At 33.2% G+C, this 18,379-nt stretch overlaps 1 pseudogene; it reads left to right on the top strand.

Moving 5' to 3' along the window:
• LOC132764672 (uncharacterized) overlaps positions 1-18,379 on the top strand; it is a 50,371-nt pseudogene that overhangs the window by 27,108 nt on the left and 4,884 nt on the right.

The raw sequence follows: 18,379 nt of genomic DNA, 5'->3' as shown, positions 1-18,379 counted from the left end.
CCAATATGCCGATGATAACGTAGTCTATAATAGATGTTGTCACTTTGGGAGCCATTGCTGTCCACGACTATTGCCTTCATCTGTTATAGAACTCCAATATGCCGATGATAACGTAGTCTATAATAGACGTTGTCACTTTGGGAGCCATTGCTGTCCACGACTATTGCCTTCATCTGTTATAGAACGCCAATATGCCGATGATAACGTAGTCTATAATAGATGTTGTCACTTTGGGAGCCATGGCTGTCCAAGACTCTTGCCTTCATCTGTTATAGAACGCCAATATGCCGATGATAACGTAGTCTATAATAGATGTTGTCACTTTGGGAGCCATTGCTGTCCAAGACTCTTGCCTTCATCTGTTATAGATCGCCAATATGCCGATGATAACGTAGTCTATAATAGATGTTGTCACTTTGGGAGCCATGGCTGTCCAAGGCTATTGCCTTCATCTGTTACTAACTAATTGACCCAACCCAAACCCAGGATTGTGTCATAGACAATCACTCTGAGTAGGCAAAAACACATTTCCGAAATGATTCCCCACACACAATCAATACATTCTCAGCATTCCCAACAGAATCCCATTAACTCATTAGCAGTGCATGACTCAATACATAGTAAAACCTAACATAATATAATACTAATACAATATAATATTAATAATTTACTATTACTAATAATACTAATACTAATACTAATACTAATAATACTAATACTAATATAATATTATTATTCTTATTATTAATATACTTATAATACTAATACTAATATAATACTAATACTAATATAATATAATAATATTATTTTTATTAATAATTTACTATTACTAATAATACTAATACTAATATGAATATAATAATATAATATACTAAGAATATTAATCATAATAATATACTAATAATACTAATACTAATATAATAATATATAATAATAATATATAATACTAATAATATAATACTAATATAATAATAATACTACTAATACTAATACTAATATGATAATAATGTATAATAAAATACAAATATATTAATATTATTAATAATAATATACTAATACTAAAATAATATTAATATAATATAATACTAATAATATTAATAATATACTAATAATACTAATACTAATATAATAATATAATATACTGATAATATTAATCATAATAATATATTAATAATACTAATACTAATATAATAATATATAATAAAATAATAATATACTAATAATATTAATAATAATATACTAATAATACTAATACTAATATAATAATAATATATAATACTAATAATATAATAGTAAAATAATAATATTACTACTAATACTAATATAATAATATATAATAAAATAATATACTAATTATACTAATAATACTAATACTAATATAATAATAATATATAATACTAATAATATAATAGTAAAATAATAATATTACTACTAATACTAATATAATAATATATAATAAAATAATATACTAATTATACTAATAATACTAATACTAATATAATAATAATATATAATACTAATAATATAATAGTAAAATAATAATATTACTACTAATACTAATCTAATAATATATAATGAAATAATATACTAATTATACTAATAATAATATTAATAATAATATACTAATAATACTAATATATTAATAATATTATAATAATGTAATAACACTAATAATATTAACAATAATATAATACTAATAATACTAATACTAATATAATAATATAATACTATTATTAATAATAATAATATACTAATAATAATATTGTATAATAGTAATATAATATAATCATAATAATAGTAATAATAATATAATATACTAAGAATATTAATCATAATAATATACTAATAATACTAATACTAATATAATAATATATAATAATAATATATAATACTAATAATATAATACTACTAATACTAATACTAATATAATAATAATGTATAATAAAATAAAAATATACTAATAATATTAATAATAATATACTACTAATACTAAAATAATAATAATATAATATAATACTAATAATATTAATAATATACTAATAATACTAATACTAATATAATAATATAATATACTGATAATATTAATCATAATAATATATTAATAATACTAATACTAATATAATAATATATAATAAAATAATAATATACTAATAATATTAATAATAATAATATACTAATAATACTAATACTAATATAATAATAATATATAATACTAATAATATAATAGTAAAATAATAATATTACTACTAATACTAATATAATAATATATAATAAAATAATATACTAATTATACTGATAATATTAATAATAATATACTAATAATACTAATATATTAATAATAATATTATAATAATGTAATAACACTAATAATATTAACAATAATATAATACTAATAATACTAATACTAATATAATATAATGAGATTGCTTACTGTTGTGCTATGGTGCTAAGAATATTAATCATAATAATATACTAATAATACTAATACTAATATAATAATATATAATACTAATATATAATACTAATAATATAATACTAATATAATAATAATACTACTAATACTAATACTAATATAATAATAATGTATAATAAAATAAAAATATACTAATAATATTAATAATATACTAATAATACTAATACTAATATAATAATATAATACTATTATTAATAATAATAATATACTAATAATAATAATAATAATAATATAGTAATATAATATAATCATAATAATAGTAATAATACTAATACTACTACTACTACTGATGATGATGATGATGATGATGATGATGATGATGATGATGATGGTGTGTTTGCAGAGTACCGCAACAAGGGCCCGTGTGCCCGCCTGGCCTGCGAGTGTGACCGGAGGGCTTCGGTGTGTTTCCGGAGGGCGGCCAATTCCTACACGAGGAAGCTTCTCCACTACCCGGGAGTCTTGTGCAAAGAGGCTTCCCCCAAATGCCCGGCCCAGAAACTAAACAACGACACAGAAGAGAAAGACAACGCCTTCGAGCTGCAACACAAACAACAAGCGCCGGATATCAATAAAAGGAAGCCCGACTGATCTTGGGCAACGGAAGGAAGGTCACTGCAAACACTGCTTGCAACAGAAGGAAGGTCACTGCAAACACACACAAACCTCAAACGATTTTGCAAACTTAGCAAGTTGTTCATTATTGTTGTTTTTATTGTTGTATTGCAATGAAGCCCTCTTGGAATAAATTACAACTCAAGTCATCTTAGACTTCTGGCATCCTGCGGCTCACGGGGGAACATGGATGGCATTTATATACACTACATGATGGAGGAGGAGGAGGAGGATCACATGGTTCCGGTGCCGGCTTTTCCTCCACTTTTGTGGCTATCCGTCTATAGATATACACCATATTCTATATTCTATGATGCATTTATCATTGGAAGCGACTCCAAAAGTCATCCAGTCCATCCCCTTTCTGCCATTATATTATTATTATTATTATTATTATTATTATTATTATTATTAGAGTTGGAAGGGACTCCAAAGACCATCCAGTCCAACCCTTTTCTGCCATTATATTATTATTATTATTATTATTATTATTATTATTATTATTATTAGAGTTGGAAGGGACTCCAAAGACCATCCAGTCCAACCCTTTTCTGCCATTATATTATTATTATTATTATTATTATTTATTATTATTATTATTATTATTATTATTATTATTATTAGAGTTGGAAGGGACTCCAAAGACCATCCAGTCCAACCCTTTTCTGCCATTATATTATTATTATTATTATTATTATTATTATTATTAGAGTTGGAAGGGACTCCAAAGACCATCCAGTCCAACCCTTTTCTGCCATTATATTATTATTATTATTATTATTATTATTATTATTATTAGAGTTGGAAGGGACTCCAAAGACCACCCAGTCCATCCCCTTTCTGCCATTATATTATTATTATTATTATTATTATTATTATTATTATTAGAGTTGGAAGGGACTCCAAAGACCATCCAGTCCAACCCTTTTCTGCCATTATATTATTATTATTATTATTATTATTATTATTATTATTATTATTATTAGAGTTGGAAGGGACTCCAAAGACCATCCAGTCCAACCCTTTTCTGCCATTATATTATTATTATTATTATTATTATTAGAGTTGGAAGGGACTCCAAAGACCATCCAGTCCAACCCTTTTCTGCCATTATATTATTATTATTATTATTATTATTATTATTATTATTATTATTAGAGTTGGAAGGGACTCCAAAGACCATCCAGTCCAACCCTTTTCTGCCATTATATTATTATTATTATTATTATTAGAGTTGGAAGGGACTCCAAAGACCATCCAGTCCATCCCCTTTCTGCCATTATATTATTATTATTATTATTATTATTATTATTATTATTATTATTATTAGAGTTGGAAGGGACTCCAAAGACCATCCAGTCCAACCCTTTTCTGCCATTATATTATTATTATTATTATTTGATAAAATTGCTATATTATTATTATTATTATTATTAATCTATGTTAAAATTAAAACACAATTAAAATTATAAATATTTTATATATTGTATTTTATTATATAATATATATAATATTATTAAATATGTTATTTTTATTATTACCTTATAAATATACTTTTAAAATTGAAAACATAATTGTTTTATGATTATATACTTACAATTATAGTTATCTAATTATATTATTATTATTTATTACCTTATAAATCTATTTTAAAATTTTAAAAATTGAAAATACAATTGTTTTATAATTATGTATTTACAATCATAGATAATTATCACATATTATATCTTAATATATTATTATTATTATTATTAAAAATAAAAATTAATGTCCACTATTATTATTCTTGGATGATGATGATGATGATGATGATGATAATATAAAATTATAAATCTATGTTGAAATAAAAACACAATTAAAATTATAAATATTTTATATATTATTGTATATTATTATATTATATAATAATATTTAATATATTATTATTATTTAGTGCATAATAAATATATTTAAAAAATTGAAAACATAATTGTTTTATAATTATATATTTACAATGATAGTTAGATAATTATCACATGTTATTATATTAATAATATAATAATATCCTGTAATATTATCTTCTTCTTGGATGATGATGATAATAATAATAATAATAATAATAATAATGTAATAATAATAATAATAATAATAATAACATCCTTTATGATTATCTTCTTATTGGATGATAATAATAATAATTATAATAATGTAATAATAATAATAATAATATCCTTTATTATTTTCTTCTTGGATGATGCTGATGATGCTGATAATAATAATAATAATAATAATAATAGTATCCTGTATTATTATCTTCTTCTTGGAATGTGATGATAATAATAATAATGTAATATAATAATAATAATAATAATAATAATATCCTTTATTATTATCTTCCTCTTGGATGATGATGACGACGATAATAATAATAATAATAATAATAATAATAATAGTAGTATCCTGTATTATTATCTTCTTCTTGGAATGTGATGATAATAATAATAATGTAATATAATAATAATAATAATAATAATAATAATATCCTTTATTATTATCTTCCTCTTGGATGATGATGATGACGATAATAATAATAATAATAATAATAATAATAATAGTAGTAGTAGTATCCTGTATTATTATCTTCTTCTTGGAATGTGATGCTAATAATAATAATAATAATATAATAATAATAATAATAATAATAATAATAATAATAATAATATCCTTTATGATTATCTTCTTCTTGGATGATGATGATGATGATGATAATAATAATAATGTAATAATAATAATGTAATAATAATAATAATAATATCCTTTATTATTATCTTCCTCTTGGATGATGATGATGACGATAATGATAATAATAATAATAATAATAATAATAATAGTAGTAGTATCCTGTATTATTATCTTCTTCTTGGAATGTGATGATAATAATAATAATGTAATAATAATATAATATAATTATAATAATAATAATAATATCCTTTATTATTATCTTCTTCCTGGATGATGATAATAATAATAATAATAATAATAATAATAATAATATAAAGCAGTTCTATCTTCCTGACGTATTAGAATTGGCCCAAGGTGCCTGCGACCTTTGGCTGTTGTTTGGTACAGAAAAAAAAAAAGAGAGAACCGTCCGGTTTTTTCCTTTTGCGATCGGAAAAATACTGACGGAAGAGAGAGAGAAATGTCATTTCCTTCCTGTTTCGAAACTTTCGGTTTTCGTGCAAAAGTATAAAAGCTGGAAGCGGCAAAAGCCGGACACATTATCCGAAGATACAGGTGTCATTTTGCAAAGTACGAGGCTCTCCAGAGAAGGTAAGTATTATTATTATTATTATTATTATTATTATTATTATTATTATTATTATTATTATTATTCATAAGCCAAGAGTGTGATGCTGCAGTGGAAAATGCCAATGAGATCCTAGGCTGCATGCATAGGAATATATTGTCTAAGGGAGTTATTGAAAGGGATTGAGGAAGTCTTAATACACCATTAAGAATGCTATTATTATTATTATTATTATTATTATTATTATTATTCATGAGCCAAGAGTGTGACGCTGCAGCGAGAAAGGCCAATGCGATCCTAGGCTGTATCCATAGGAATATAATGTCTGGGGAAGTCATTGAAAGGGATTGAGGAAGTCTTAATAGACCATTAAGAATGCATTTATTATTATTATTATTATTATTATTATTATTATTATTATTATTGTTATTATTATTATTAATGAGCCAAGAGTGTGACGCTGCAGCGAGAAAGGCCAATGCAATCCTAGGCTGTATCCATAGGAATATAATGTCTGGGGAAGTCATTTCAAGGGATCTAGGAGTCTTAATAGACCATTAAGAAGGATTATTATTATTATTATTATTATTATTATTATTATTATTCATGAGCCAAGAGTGTGACGCTGCAGCGAGAAAGGCCAATGCGATCCTAGGCTGCGTCCATGGGAATATATAGTCTAAGGAAGTCATTGAAAGGGATTGAGAAAGTCTTAATAGACCATTATTTATTTATTATTATTATTATTATTATTATTATTATTATTATTATTATTATTCATGAGCCAAGAGTGTGACGCTGCAGCGAGAAAGGCCAATGTGATCCTAGGCTGCGTCCATAGGAATATAATGTCTGGGGAAGTCATTGAAAAGGATTGAGAAAGTCTTAATAGACCATTAAGAAGGATTATTATTATTATTATTATTATTATTATTATTATTATTATTAATGAGCCAAGAGTGTGACGCTGCAGCGAGAAAGGCCAATGCGATCCTAGGCTGTATCCATAGGAATATAATGTCTGGGGAAGTCATTGAAAGGGATCAAGGAGTCTTAATAGACCATTAAGAAGGATTATTATTATTATTATTATTATTCATAAGCCAAGAGTGTGATGCTGCAGCGGAAAATGCCAATGAGATCCTAGGCTGCATGCATAGGAATATATTGTCTAAGGGAGTCATTGAAAGGGATTGAGGAAGTCTTAATAGACCATTAAGAATGCATTTATTATTATTATTATTATTATTATTATTATTATTATTATTCATGAGCCAAGAGTGTGACGCTGCAGCGGAAAATGCCAATGAGATCCTAGGCTGCGTCCATAGGAATATAATGTCTAGGGAAGTAATTGAAAGGGATCTAAATAGACCATTAAGAAGGAATTTATTATTATTATTATTATTATTATTATTATTATTATTATTATTAATGAGCCAAGAGTACGATGCTGCAGCGAGAAAGGCCAATGCAATCCTAGGATGCATCCATAGGAATATATTGTCTAAGGGAGTCATTGAAAGGGATTGAGGAAGTCTTAATAGACCATTAAGAATGCAATTATTATTATTATTATTATTATTATTATTATTATTATTATTATTAATGAGCCAAGAGTGTGATGCTGCAGCGAGAAAGGCCAATGCGATCCTAGGCTGCTTCCATTGGGGAAGTCATTGAAAAGGATTGAGGAGTCTTAATAGACCATTAAGAAGGATTATTATTATTATTATTATTATTATTATTATTATTATTATTATTAATGAGTCAAGAGTGTGATGCTGCAGCGAGAAAGGCCAATGCAATCCTAGGCTGCATCCATAGGAATATATTGTCTAAGGGAGTCATTGAAAGGGATCTAGGAGTCTTAATAGACCATTAAGAAGGATTATTATTATTATTATTATTATTATTATTATTATTAATGAGCCAAGAGTGTGACACTGCAGCGAGAAAAGGCCAATGCGATCCTAGGCTGCATCCATAGGAATATAATGTCTGGGGAAGTCATTGAAAGGGATCAAGGAGTCTTAATAGACCATTAAGAAGGATTATTATTATTATTATTATTATTATTATTATTATTATTATTCATGGGCCAAGAGTGTGATGCTGTAGCTCAAAAGGCCAATGCGATCCTAGGATGCATCCATAGGAATATAATGTCTAGGGAAGTCATTGAAAGGGATTGAGAAAGTCTTAATAGACCATTAATTATTTATTATTATTATTATTATTATTATTATTATTATTATTATTATTATTCATGAGCCAAGAGTGTGACGCTGCAGCGAGAAAGGCCAATGCAATCCTAGGCTGCATCCATAGGAATATATTGTCTAAGGAAGTCATTGAAAGGGATTGAGGAGTCTTAATAGACCATTAAGAATGCTATTATTATTATTATTATTATTATTATTATTATTATTATTATTATTCATGAGCCAAGAGTGTGACGCTGCAGCGGAAAAGGCCAATGCGATCCTAGGCTGCATCCATAGGAATATAATGTCTAAGGGAGTCATTGAAAGTGATTGAGAAAGTCTTAATAGACCATTATTTATTTATTATTATTATTTATTATTATTATTATTATTATTATTATTATTATTATTATTCATGAGCCAAGAGTGTGACGCTGCAGTGAGAAAGGCCAATGTGATCCTAGGATGCATCCATAGGAATATAATGTCTAGGGAAGTCATTGAAAGGGATCTAAATAGACCATTAAGAAGGAATTTATTATTATTATTATTATTATTATTATTATTATTATTATTATTATTATTATTCATGAGCCAAGAGTGTGACGCTGCAGCGAGAAAGGCCAATGCGATCCTAGGATGCATCCATAGGAATATATTGTCTAAGGGAGTCATTGAAAGGGATCTAGACCATTAAGAATTATTATTATTATTAATATTATTATTATTATTATTATTATTATTATTATTATTATTCATGAGCCGAGAGTGCGATGCTGCAGCGGAAAATGCCAATGAGATCCTAGGCTGCATCCATAGGAATATATTGTCTAAGGGAGTCATTGAAAGGGATTGAGGAAGTCTTAATAGACCATTAAGAATGCTATTATTATTATTATTATTATTATTATTATTATTATTATTATTATTATTATTCATGAGCCAAGAGTGCGATGCTGCAGCGAGAAAGGCCAATGCGTTGACCACAGACACCTCCTAGGTCATGTGGCCAGCATGACTGCATGGAGCACCGTTACCTTCCCACCCAATTGATCTACTCACATTGGCATGTTTTCTCACCTCGGGGTGAGAAAAGCAGTATACAAATACTGTAAATAATAATAATAATAATAATAATAATAATAATAGGTTGGCAGAAGCTGAGGCTAACAGCAGGAGCTCACCTCCGATTCGAACCGCTGACCTTTTGGACAGCAAGTTCAGCAGCTCAGCGGTTTAATCTGCTGTGCCACGAGGGAGCCCATGAACGGGGTATTGATAATAATAATAATAATAATAATAATAATAATATAATAATAATAATAATAAATATAATAATAAATATAAATATAAATATAAATAATAATAAATATAATAATAATAGTAATAATAATAATAATAATAATAATAATAATAATAATAAGCCAAGAGTGTGATGCTGTGGTGAAAAAGACCAATACAATCCTAGGCTGCATCCATAGGGATATAGGGTTTGGGAAAGTCATATATATATATATATATATACTAGCTGTGCCCTGCCACGCGTTGCTGTGGCCTATAGTAAAACTTATCAAAGTTGAGGTAGATATCTGGACTATTATGAAAGAGAGGTCCCTACCTATTCCTTCCCCCTTTCTCTCCTTTCTTCCTTCTCTACTTCTTTCTTTCTTTCACTACTTGGTTTCATCCTTCTCTCTTTCCTTCCTTCCCTCCCCCTTTCTTCCTTTGCCTTTCTTCCCTCCCTGTTTGCTTCCTTCTTTCACTTTTTATTTCCTTTTATTTCACCACCATCATAACAAGAACAATAATGCAATGCATTGCCTCCGGGACCTGACACCTCTCCCATTCCCCCAAAAAGGGTCTCAGAGGAACAATAGCATCATCATCATCATCATAGAAATAACAACCTTTACCCGCCACGTGTTGCTGTGGCCAATCTTCCCTCTTTCTCTCTCCCTCCTTCCTTCCTTCCTTCCTTCCCTCCCATCTTTCCTTCTCCTCTTCTTTCTCTATCTCTTTCCTTCCTTCCCCCTTTTTCTTTCTTTTCTGCTGTCTCTCTTTCCTTCCATCTTTCCTTTTCTTTCCTTTTCTTCTTCCTTCTTTCTCTAACTTTCCTTCCTTCCCCCTTTTTCTTTACCTCCCTTTCTCTTTCTTCCTTCTTTCCTTCCTTCCTGTCTTTCCTAGATTTTGACAGGGCGGGAAGGGGCGGGGTGGGGTTTGGAGGGGGCGTGAAGTAAAAGGAGGTAAGATTGGGGTGGGGGAGTGATGGAGCGTGGGGTTGCGTGTGTGTGTGCGGCGGCGGGGGGGAGTGATGGAGCGTGGGGTTGTGTGTGTGTGTGTGTGCGATGGCGGGGGGAGTGGGGTTGCGTGTGTGCGTGCGGCGGCGGGGGGAGTGATGGAGCGTGGGGTTGCGTGTGTGTGTGCGGCGGCGGGGGAGTGGGGTTGCGTGTGTGCGTGCGGCAGCGGGGGAAGTGATGGAGTGTGGGGTTGCGTGTGTGTGTGCGGCGGCGGGGGGAGTGGGGTTGCGTGTGTGTGTGCGGCGGCGGGGGGAGTGATGGAGTGTGGGGTTGTGTGTGTGTGTGCGGCAGGGGTGTGTGTGTGTGTGGGAAGCGGCGCGGCGGGGCTTGGAGTGGGCATGGTTTCCGCAGAGGGAACGTTGGCTGGAAGGGCATGTGCGCGCGCCAGGGAACTTGCGGCTGGGCGCCAATGCGCATGCTCAGTTGTTTTGCCGTTTTGTGAGTGTGTTGTTGTGTTGTTTTTCATTTTGAGTAGATACGTTTGTACCTTGTGGGTTGTGTTATGGGCATGGGAATTTTGGTTAAGTTTCATTGGGGTTTTTTTGAGTTTTGTTTTTTTGCCGTTTTGAGTGTGTTGTTGTGTTGTTTTTCATTTTGAGTAATATGTTTGTACCTTGTTGGTTGTGTTATGAGCATGGGAATTTTGGTTAAGTTTCGTTGGGGGTTTTTTGAGTTTTGTTTTTTTGCCATTTTGAGTGTGTTGTTGTGTTGTTTTTCATTTTGAGTACATATGTTTGTACCTTGTGGGTTGTGTTATGAGCATGGGAATTTTGGTTAAGTTTCGTTGGGGTTTTTTTGAGTTTTGTTTTTTTGCCGTTTTGAGTGTGTTGTTGTGTTGTTTTTCATTTTGAGTAATATGTTTGTACCTTGTTGGTTGTGTTATGAGCATGGGAATTTTGGTTAAGTTTCGTTGGGGGTTTTTTGAGTTTTGTTTTTTTGCCATTTTGAGTGTGTTGTTGTGTTGTTTTTCATTTTGAGTACATATGTTTGTACCTTGTGGGTTGTGTTATGAGCATGGGAATTTTGGTTAAGTTTCGTTGGGGTTTTTTTGAGTTTTGTTTTTTTGCCGTTTTGAGTGTGTTGTTGTGTTGTTTTTCATTTTGAGTAGATATGTTTGTACCTTGTGGGTTGTGTTATGGGCATGGGAATTTTGGTTAAGTTTCGTTGGGGGATTTTTGAGTTTTGTTGTTTTGCCGTTTTGTGAGTGTGTTGTTGTGTTGTTTTTCATTTTGCGTAGATATGTTTGTACCTTGTGGGTTGTGTTATGGGCATGGGAATTTTGGTTAAGTTTCGTTGGGTTTTTTTTGAGTTTTGTTGTTTTGCCGTTTTGTGAGTGTGTTGTTGTGTTGTTTTTCATTTTGAGTAGATATGTTTGTACCTTGTGGGTTGTGTTATGGGCATGGGAATTTTGGTTAAGTTTCGTTGGGGTTTTTTTGAGTTTTGTTGTTTTGCCGTTTTGTGAGTGTGTTGTTGTGTTGTTTTTCATTTTGCGTAGATATGTTTGTACCTTGTGGGTTGTGTTATGGGCATGGGAATTTTGGTTAAGTTTCGTTGGGGGGTTTTTGAGTTTTGTTGTTTTGCCGTTTTGTGAGTGTGTTGTTGTGTTGTTTTTCATTTTGAGTAGATATGTTTGTACCTTGTGGGTTGTGTTATGGGCATGGGAATTTTGGTTAAGTTTCGTTGGGGGATTTTTGAGTTTTGTTGTTTTGCCGTTTTGTGAGTGTGTTGTTGTGTTGTTTTTCATTTTGCGTAGATATGTTTGTACCTTGTGGGTTGTGTTATGGGCATGGGAATTTTGGTTAAGTTTCGTTGGGTTTTTTTTGAGTTTTGTTGTTTTGCCGTTTTGTGAGTGTGTTGTTGTGTTGTTTTTCATTTTGAGTAGATATGTTTGTACCTTGTGGGTTGTGTTATGGGCATGGGAATTTTGGTTAAGTTTCGTTGGGGTTTTTTTGAGTTTTGTTGTTTTGCCGTTTTGTGAGTGTGTTGTTGTGTTGTTTTTCATTTTGCGTAGATATGTTTGTACCTTGTGGGTTGTGTTATGGGCATGGGAATTTTGGTTAAGTTTCGTTGGGGGGTTTTTGAGTTTTGTTGTTTTGCCGTTTTGTGAGTGTGTTGTTGTGTTGTTTTTCATTTTGAGTAGATATGTTTGTACCTTGTGGGTTGTGTTATGGGCATGGGAATTTTGGTTAAGTTTCGTTGGGGTTTTTTTGAGTTTTGTTGTTTTGCCGTTTTGTGAGTGTGTTGTTGTGTTGTTTTTCATTTTGCGTAGATATGTTTGTACCTTGTGGGTTGTGTTATGGGCATGGGAATTTTGGTTAAGTTTCGTTGGGGGGTTTTTGAGTTTTGTTGTTTTGCCGTTTTGTGAGTGTGTTGTTGTGTTGTTTTTCATTTTGAGTAGATATGTTTGTACCTTGTGGGTTGTGTTATGGGCATGGGAATTTTGGTTAAGTTTCGTTGGGGTTTTTTTGAGTTTTGTTGTTTTGCCATTTTGTGAGTGTGTTGTTGTGTTGTTTTTCATTTTGAGTAGATATGTTTGTACCTTGTGGGTTGTGTTATGGGCATGGGAATTTTGGTTAAGTTTCGTTGGGGGGGTTTTGAGTTTTGTTTCCTCGTTGGATGCCCCTAACAAATTTATATATATGGAACCTGAATGGAATCTAGGAGTGGATCATGAACAGGGTAATAATAATAATAATAATAATAATAATAATAATAATAATAATAAGCCAAGAGTGCGATGCTGCAGCTCAAAAGGCCAATGCGATCCTAGGCTGCATCTATAGTAATAATAATGATAATAATATAATATAATATAATATAATATAATATAATATAATATAATATAATAATATAAAATAATAATAATAATAATAATAATAAGCCAAGAGTGCGATGCTGCAGCTCAAAAGGCCAATGCGATCCTAGGCTGCATCTATAGTAATAGTAATAATAATAATAATATATAATAATAATAATAATAATAATAAGCCAAAAGTGGGATGCTGGAGCTCAAAAGCCCAATGTGATCCTAGGCTGCACCTATAGTAATAATAATAATAATATATAATAATAATAATAATTATAATAATAATAAGCCAAGAGTGTGATGCTGCAGCTCAAAAGCCCAATGCGATCCTAGGCTGCACCCATAGGAATAGAGTGTCTGGGGAAGTGTGTGTATGTATGTATATATATATATATATATATATATGGGGGATGGACTGGATGACCTCTGGGGACCCCTTCCAACTCGATGACTCCTTGCCCATGACGCACGGTTGCGCAAAAAAAAAAAAAGGAAAAGGAAGTGCAGTCACTTTTGGTTGTGTCATTTCGAAATGACACAAAAGCATCACCATAAAAGGTCCTGGGGGTCAACGGGGATGAGGATACCTGGATGAGTGAAGCCTCTCTCATCAGGTGTATTTTCTTTGCCAGAGAAGGATGAAGCTCCACTGGGGAATGATGGCGCTGGTGGTTTGCGGTGAGTAAAAACAGGACATTCCTCTAAAAAAGGTGTACACTGATAGGTAAACCACAGACAAGTATGACAGTTAAAACAAGGACAGGTAGGATAGGTAAGCCACAGATAGGTAACCCACAGACAGGTAGGACAGGTAAGTCACAGTCAGGTAACTCATATACAGGTAGGACAGGTAAGTCACAGTCAGGTAACTCATATACAGGTAGGACAGGTAAGTCACAGTCAGGTAACTCATATACAGGTAGGACAGGTAAGTCACAGTCAGGTAACTCATATACAGGTAGGATAGGTAAGTCACAGACAGGTAACACACATACAGGTAGGACAGGTAACCCACAGACTGGTAACCCACAGACAGGTAGGACAGGTAAGTCACAGACAGGTAACCCACATACAGGTGGGACAGGTAAGTCACAGACAGGTAACCCACATACAAGTAGGACAGGTAAGTCACAGACAGGTAACCCATATACAGGAATGGCAGGTACATCACAGGTAAGAAACACATGGTAACGCACAAGTAGGTGAACCATAGACAGGTAGGAATGGTAAGGAAAGGACAGGTAAAGCATAGACAGGTAAAAAAGGTGTACACAGGAGGCTTAAAGAATCACAGATAGGAAAAACAAGGACAGGTAGGATAGGTAAGCCACCAACAGGTAACACATATACAGGTAGGGCAAGTAAGTCACACACAGGTAACCCACATACAGATAGGACAGGTAAGCCACAGACTGGTAACCTACATACAGGTAGGACAGGTACATCACAGGTAAGAAACACATGGAAAAGCACAAGTAAGTGAACCATAGACAGGTAGGGATGGTAAGGAAAGGACAGGTAAAGCATAGACAGGTAAAAAAGGTGTACACTGGAGGCTTAAAGAATCACAGATAGGGAAATCATGGATAGGTAAATCACAGACAAGTATGACAGGTAAAGCAAGGACAGGTAGGATAGGTAAGCCACCAACAAGTAACACATATACAGGTAGGGCAGGTAAATTACAGACAGGTAACCCACATACAGGTAGGACAGGTAAGCCACAGACAGGTAACCCACATACAGGTAGGACAGGTAAGTCACAGATAAGAAACACATGGAAAAGCACAAGTAAGTGAACCATAGACAGGTAGGGATGGTAAGGAAAGGACAGGTAAAGCACAGACAAGTCAAAAAGGTGTACACTGGAGGCTTAAAGAATCACAGATAGGAAAATCATGGACAGGTAAATCACATACAAGTATGACAGGTAAAACAAGGACAGATAAGCCACCAACAGGTAACACACATACAGGTAGGACAGGTAAGTCACAGACAGGTAACCCACATACAGGTAGGACAGGTAAGTCACAGTCAGGTAACCCACTTAAAGAATCACAGATAGGGAAATCATGGAGAGGTAAATCACAGACAAGAATGGCAGGTAAAACAAGGACAGGTAGGATAGGTAAGTCACCAACAGGTAACCCATATACAGGTAGGACAGGTAAGCCACAGGTAAGAACCACATGGAAAACCACAGGTAGGACAAGTAAATTGAATACAGGTAAACCATAAACAGGTTGGACAAGTAAACCACAAACTAATATCCCATGTACAGGTAAGACAGTTAAGCCACAGGTAAGTAACACCTGGAAAAGCAGAAGTAGGTGAACCATAGACAGGTAGGAAACGTAAAGAACAAGCAGGTAAAGAACAGGCAAGTAGGACAGGTACACCACAGATTAGTGACCCATGAAAAGGTAGGACAGGTAAGCAAGTGCAGGTAGGACAGGTGAGCCACAATATGCATCACACAGAAAAACACAGGTAGGTGAACCATAGAAAGGTAGGGCAGGTAAACCATGGACTAAGAACAGATACAACAGGTAAGCTATCGGTAGGTAAATCATGGTAAAGCAGAGTAGGTGAGCAATGGACAGGTAGGACAGGTAAAGCAAGAGCAGGTAATCCATAGACAGGTAAGACAGGTACATCACAGACTAGTAACCCATGAAAAGGTAGGACAGGTAAAGCAAGTACAGGTAGGACAAGTAAGCCACAGATATGCAACACATGGAAAACCACAGGTAGGTGAACCTTAGAAAGGTAGGGCAGGTAAACTATGGACAGGTAGGATAAACTAAGAACAGATACAACAGGTAAGCCATAGGTAGGTGATCGTGGGAAAGCACAATAGGTAAACTGTGGACAAGTAGGACAGGTAAAGCAAGGACAGGTACATCATAGACAGGTAGGATGGGTACCCCAGAGACTAGTATCCCATGAAAAGGTAGAGCAGGTAAAGCAAGTACAGGTAGGACAAGTAAGCCACAGATATGCAACACACGGAAAACCACAGGTAGGTGAACCATAGAAAGGTAGGGCAGGTAAACCATGGACAGGTAGGATAAACTAAGAACAGGTACAACAGGTAAGTTATAGGTAGGTAGATCATGGGAAAGCACAGTAGGTAAACTATGGACAGGTAGGGCAGGTAAAGGATATGGGATCTGTAGATCCAACCAATGGCTTTGGCAAAGGAACGTCTCTGGATTTACTTTGACAGGTAAACCAAATCAATTAAGGTTGATTATTTTTGTACAGGTGTTTTGGAGACCGAAGGGAGCATTGTGGAATTTGGGAAAATGGTCAAGGAACTGACCAACAAAATCGCTTTTTTCGAGTACACCAGTTACGGCTGCTATTGCGGACTGGGAGGGAGAGGACAGCCACGGGACGCCACCGACAGGTAAGCCATGGACAGGTAGGAAAGGTAAACCACATACAGATAAAGCATGAACAGCTAGGATAAATACACAATGAACAAGGAAGTCACAAACATGTAAAGCACCGGCAGGTGAACTATGGACAGTTAAACCATAGACAAGTAGGACAGGTAAATCCCATACAGGTAAACTATGGACAGATAAACCATGGACAGGTAGGACAGGGAAAGCACATACATGTAAACAATGGACAAGTAAACAATGGACAGGTAGGACAGGTAGAGAATGTACAGGTAAACCATGGACAGGTAGGACAGGTAAAGCCCATACAGGTAAACAATGGACAGGTAGGACAGGTAAACAACATATAAAGCATGGCAAGATAGTGTAAGTACACCATGAACAAGGAAGCCACAAATATTTGAAGCAGAGGCAGGTAAACCATGGACAGTAAACCATGGACAGGTAGGACAGGCAAAGCATATTCAGGTAAGCCATGGACAAGGAAGCCACAAAGATGTAAAGCATAGATGGGTAAATCATGGACAGGTAAATCATGGATAGGTAGGAAAGTTAAATGACATACAGGTAAAGCATTGGCAGCTAGCACAAGTACCCAATGAACAAGGAAGACACAAACATGTAAAGCACAGGCAGGTGAACTATGGACAGATAAACCATGGACAGGTAGGACAGGTAAAGCACATACATGTAAACCATGGACAGGTAGAACAGGTAAAGAACATACAGATAAACCATGGATAGGTAAACCATGGAAAGGTAGGACAGGTAAAGCACATGAAGGTAAACCATGGTCAGGTAAACCATGGACAAGTAGGACAGGTAAAGCATGTGCAGGTAAACCATGGACAATTAAACCATAGATAGGTAGGACAGGTAAAGCCCATACAGGTGAACCATGGACAGGTAAATCATGGACTGGTAGGACAGGTAAAGCACATATAGGTAAACCATGGACAGGTAAACCATGAGCAGGTTGGACAAGTAAAGCACATACTGGGAAACCATGGACAGGTAAACCATGGACAGGTAGGACAGCTAAAATACACACAAGTAAACCATGGACAGGTAAACCATGGAAGGGTAGGCCAGACAATGCTCATACAGGTAAGCCATGGAAAGGTAGGACAGGTAAAGCTCATACAGGTAAACCATGGACAGGTGAAACATGGACAGGTAAACCATGGACAGATAGGAAAGGTAAAGCACATGCAGGTAAACCATGGACAGGTAGGGCAGGCAAAGCTCATACAGGTAAACCATGAACAGGTGAACCATGGAC

This window comes from Anolis sagrei, chromosome 13 (genome assembly GCF_037176765.1).
Source record: "Anolis sagrei isolate rAnoSag1 chromosome 13, rAnoSag1.mat, whole genome shotgun sequence".
Lineage (NCBI taxonomy): Eukaryota > Metazoa > Chordata > Lepidosauria > Squamata > Dactyloidae > Anolis > Anolis sagrei.
The sequence above is the reverse complement of the archived record's forward strand: the minus strand, read 5'-3'. Positions and strand labels throughout refer to the sequence as shown.